This window comes from Protopterus annectens, chromosome 7.part0, assembly GCF_019279795.1.
Source record: "Protopterus annectens isolate FY-2018-M chromosome 7.part0, PAN1.0, whole genome shotgun sequence".
NCBI lineage: Eukaryota > Metazoa > Chordata > Ceratodontiformes > Protopteridae > Protopterus > Protopterus annectens.
In genome coordinates, this window is record NC_056739.1 from 789284914 (window position 1) to 789290913 (window position 6000).

The following is a 6000-nucleotide window of genomic DNA, read 5'->3' on the forward strand; positions in this document are numbered from 1 at the left end:
CAAGGGATTTTATCATTACATTTTGGGGAGCTTTCCCGAACTGATGCAAGAGTATAAGAGATTAACGTTACTGGCTTCTACCTTTGTGTTAAGAAGGAACGTAAATATGAAAGAGGGGTTAATGCTTGCTGACATTCCTGTTAATGCTGATGTTTGTCGTACTTTTAGCTGTGCTGAATGTACTATATGCAAATATATACACCATGACAAACAATTGTTTTAAACACAAGACACCATTTTCATAAATGTAGTGCACAGTTACTTAAATGGATCTTGTGCAGTGTCATGTATACTCAGAGGGACAGTAACATGATTCATAAAACTAAATGGGTGAAGAAGCAGACCATATACACTCACATGCAAACACCGACTGCTGTGGACAAAGTTCAAACACCACTCTTACTACCAGTATGTAGCAGAAATGGTACTACAATTTGCAGGAGGATTTGTAAATAAAGATGTAGTATGTAGTCTGTCAGTTCAAAAGATACTGTATGATGAACAAGGATATGAATATGGCACAAATTTTCCTATATGTTTTTTTTTTTATGGCAGAAAGGCAGTTGATAGACATGCTAAGCAGGCTGAAGATGAAGAGAAGTTAGGTAGTTGTAGTACTTAGGATTTTTAAGTGTTAAAAAATGTATTGTACCTTAAGGAATGTGTTGACATAGAATAAGAAAGAAAAGATGGCAGATACTGTGAAAAATAGGAAACACAGCAGCACCTAGGCGAATGGATGCAGGGAGCAACATAGCAGTCCTTAGCTGAACCGATGTAGGCCATAACAAAGCAGTCCCTAGCTAAGCAGATGTAGGGCATAACACAGCAGTTCCTAGATAAATGGACGTAAGCCATAACACAGCAATCCCTAGCTGAGCCTTTGTAGGCTGTAAAATGGCAGTCCCTAGCTGAACAGATGTAGGGTGTAACACAGCAGTTCTTACCTGAATGGATTTAGGTCAGAACACTGCAGCCCTTACCTGAATGCATGCAGGTTCATAACACAGCAGTCCCTAGCTGAGAAGATGTATGGGGTAACATAGCAGTTCTTACATGAATGGATATAGGCTGTAACACAGCAGTCCTTACCTAAATGGATGTAGGGTATAGCACAGCAGTCTTTACCTAAACGGACATAGGGCATAAAACAGCAGTCCTTACATGAATAAATGTGGGTTCATAACATGGCAGTCCCTAGCTGAGGGAATAGCTCAGCAGATGGAGGCTGTAACACAGCAGTCCCTAGATGAGCGGATGTAGGCTGTAACACAGCAGTCCCTAACTGAGTGGATGTAGGCTGTAACACAGCAGTCCCTAACTGAGCGGATGTAGGCTGTAACACAGCAGTCCCTAGCTGAGCGGATGTAGGCTGTAACACAGTAATCCCTAGCTGAGTAGATGTGGGCTGTAACAAATTAGTCCCTAACTGAAAGGATGTAGGCTGTAATACATCAGTCCCCAGCTGAGTGGATGTAGGGCTGTAACACAGCAGTCCCTAAATGAACAGATGTAGGGCTTAACAATGGCAGTCTCTAGAAGAGCAGAAGTAGGGCTTAAAACAGCAGTCCCTAGCTGAACGGATCTGTGGCATAGCACAACAGTCCCTGTGTAACAACAGAGCACTGAGATCACGATTCCAGGATGCATATTTCCAGGAGGGAGATTTAAATCCAGGGACTTGTCTTTGGGCTGATGTGTGTGTAAATTATTTTTTTTTTACTTACTTTTAATAGCCAATAGGGTGCACATCTGTATGTTTGATTACTCAAATTATATAAACCTGGTATGTCCATTGGCCTCAAGCAAGCTATGAAACAGACAGAGATGGGACTTGATAGACTGACTGTCTGGGCAGGCTCAAAACCATCTGTCTTATGAAAGGAGCAGTAAGGTAAATGCAAATCTGAGTCATGAAAAGAATGGGAGTAAATTACTAATAAAAATAATAAATATCCAAAGGAAGTAGCAGTTACCACATACATTCTTAACCAAGGGGTTCATATCTCTGTTAACTGAAACTTCATCAGAATATACAAAACAGCCAGAACACACATTAAATATGTTCCTGTGATGAGCTGACATGCCATATCAGCCAACAGATTCAGGAAAAGTAAAACACTAAATTTGTAATGCATTCTACAATTTGAGGAGATTTCTGATACAGTAACTGTCATTCATACCAGGCAGTGCACAAGCATTAATTCTAAGCTGCCAATATAATTCTTTCTGTTACAGAAAATCATCTAGGTCCTTACCTATTCCTTAAATATTAATATAATCTAATGCTGAAAAATCTAACTTTTTAAAATTTCTACAGTGTAAGGTATGTTCATATTATGCATTATTTACTTTCTGCATTTTAATTATGCAAGTATGCTCATATATACATTGGTATAAATGTCTAGTGGTTTTCACAATTTAAAATGCATCACGGCTGAACCAGTTAGCAACATAATCCACTGTTTCTACAATACAGTTAGAAGCTAACCTTCTGTTAAGATATGCCTCATTATTACAGGACTAACATTAATAAACATATGGAACTTGAATATCTCACACATATCAGTGCTATTTGCTGTTTAATAAATCATCTTATTAATCATGTCATTCTGCAAAAGATGCCTTATGTTACAGTTCTTAATTCCACTAAAATTCTTGACCAACCAGTTAATGTGAATGAATATTATCTTGAATAATTTTCCTCATATTAACTATAATATCCTTGATACAATTTGAATCAACACTGTACATAACTGAGCAGTTTTGTAATCTGTATCATTTGTCCTGTTAACAGTCAAAACAGCTCCAGCTGTTACCAGATAAACTGCTTCTGTGTGTGATGTGTCTTTCTATTCTAACCTTATCAAAAATATCACTAACAGACTTTTCCTTTTTACCAGTAGCAGTGAACAGGTCTTAAGCTTCTCAATTTCTTGACAAAACAACATCTCCAGATGTTAGCCTTCACATTTGATTGTCTGCTGTTTAAGTATATTAGATTTAACATAAGGAGACTGCCAACTATTGGCATATTAATATGATTTCAAAGAGGCAGATTTCCTACAGATTTTAGAAAATGTCTTCTTTAGTGTCAAACTCTGCATAAATCTTTGTATGTAGAAAGTTGTCTGACTAAGAAACTGTAAAACTTTTACTTTAGTAATATGAGTTACTGTGATGACATATAGATAAGGAAGGACAGAAAACATTTATTTTCTGGGGTGGGGGTCTCCTATCCATGGCTGAAATGTCACTTTTGTATGCATGTTATAGTTTATCTGTACATCATGTGTGGGAGTATAGTATTACTGGCCCCTGTCACTCGGCAGACCTGGCCAGGTGCACTTTAAAGACATCCCAACCTCCCTGTCCATGCCTGTGCAGAAATGTTCATTTACATATAATGGAAATATAGGACTCAGGTTTCAGTGTTACCCCTCCCCCCCACCAGTGGGCTTACTGCTGTCGGACCATGGTAGTATGGAGGCTGAAGTGTCATACTCATGTGAGTGGTACCGTGATGCACTGATACGGGATCTGTGTTTGCATCCCTTTATTTGTTTGACAGTTTTCTACCTTGTATGGATACTGTTGTTTCTCAGCTGTTTTACGCTGAGCAGTACTTCTGTGTTACAAAGACATCAAGGACTTGTATTTAGAGTTTTACATTATTGATTCACAGAAACACTCTCATAAAAACAGTCTGCAATAAAGACATTACTCTGAAGCTCACAGATTTTGAAGTAAAGAGTTTGTTGATGGATCTCCTCTGCCTTCATAGTCCTTACTTGGGCTATTGCAGGTAAACAACAGTGTTTGCAGAGATTCTATGGAGTCTAGAACATTTTACAAACTATACAAGGCTCAGGTGTGTGGTTTGTACTGTATAACAGCTGTATGCAATTGCAGGGGATGTCTTTCAGTCCTACTACCTGTAACTGGGCAGGAATATGTAGTCGATTCCTGTACAGATTGTTTAACTACATGTGTGTTTTATGTGGCTTCTTCTACTTATCATACCATTTACATTGGTGAAAATATTAGGAGGTTCCAAGAATACATGGCAAATGGTAAAATGGAATTTACAAATGGAAATGGATTAAATCCTTTAGCAACATTTCCTCCACATGTTGATGAACACCATTCATTCACATTTGTGGCTTTATATAGCCTGTTTACAGTTCTGACATGGGAGATATTCATAGTGATGTCAATGAGGAGGCAAGCAGAGCTGGGAGCCCCTGTACTATCTTGAGATGAGTAAAAAATTTAGCATTAAACCCATGTTGAATCAAAAATCTTTTATGCATTTATTCTTGTTATTCATATTTTCATTTATCTATTTTCACATATTTATCAATTCATTTATTTTAATGCTCACTTTATCCTGTTTAGTATTGTGGGGGAAATGTTAAGCACATGGTGTAAGGCAAAGCACCTATTCTGGATGCGATATGGGATACCAGTCCACCACAGGGTAGATACAGATATATACATATACATAACCACATACACATTTGGCTAGTTTAGAAGATCTGCAGTTCACTTATCATCATGTTTTTTAAGATGTTGGGAGGGAAACTTTAAAACCCTGATAAAAGCACACATTTAAAAAAATGCAAAGTTACCACAGAAGGCACTTCTGCAATGGAATTTAACTAGATAATCAAGTATGAGAGGCAGCAATGCTAACTGGAGCACTATTCTGCCACCTGCATAATGTTTCTTTACTAAAACTGTGTTTATAATCTATGGGGTTGGGAAAGGAACCGAGTCACCACAGTGACAAGAAGGGGACGGACGAGCTACCAAGATGGTAACTGTTGTTAAAAAACGTATAGATTTGTCTGAGCTGTAGTACCAACTCCCTCCAGTGGTTTTCTGGCAGATGTACAGCCACACTGAGGGTAAGGGATGATCAGCTTGTTTTTAATTTGCTGCATTTAGGACCCTCTTGAGACATCTAGAACCAAATAGTTCCATTCCAAGTGGTTCTCATGCATTTCCAAAACCCTGAACAGCTCCCACCGAACAGCTGCCCATCACAATCACTGGCAGCAGCATAAAGACTTGTCGTTAAAGTAGGAATGTAGTGACCATTGACAGAGATAACTGTGGGGTAACAATTGAAAACAAATGTGATACTATGAGATTTTGGGTAGGAAGGTTCAAGTTTTCAAGGTAGTGGTACTGCCCCAAAAATGTACATTTTCCCTCCTGTTTGTACATAAATTCTATAAAAATGTCAAATTGCTAACCACATGCTCAGAATTGTATTCTGACATCAACAGCAGCTTCAGCTTCTAGTGACCACTAGGATTAAATAGACCTGCAACCTAGGTTCTGAAGGAAAAGCTTCTGCAGGGCATTCAGTACTTCCCCCCTCCCTTGACCCTTTTACAGTAAGGTCCTGGGTCCAAGCTTAGTTCACTGATTCAAAGGTAGATATCCATGTTCTGCTTCACAATGTCACATATGACAATGTAGGCTCTGCAGCATATATCACCTTACGTGGAATCCAGCTCCTGTAGTGCGGTCAGGCAGTGGGCAAAGCTTGATTCTCTGCCCGTATCCTGTTCTTCTTGTTGAAATGCAGAACATTTGGGGGGGGGGGCTTTCTTGTCTTGCTCAACTTGAAGGATGCATAGAAACTGTTCTAAGACAGGACTACAGACCATAGTTTTAAATACTTTTAATGCATAAATAGAATATTCAGGCTAGCTCTGTGGTGTAGAAGGCTAAAGCCCTAAGTATGGTGCAAGTAACCCCAAATGTGATTTGTGACTTGAGTGCCTGTGGGATGTGGCTTGGGAGGATAGGAGTGAGTGGCTGCTGGTGGCTCCCCTATCCTTAGGGGGAGGGAGGTGGCTCTGAAGCAGGGAATCACTTAGTGGACTTTCAGCCTTCATACCCTTGTTGTCAAAAGTGAAGTCACACTATGTAGCCAAGGGGAATTCAGCATGCAGAGACATGCTCCCGATGGGAAATAGTGATCGT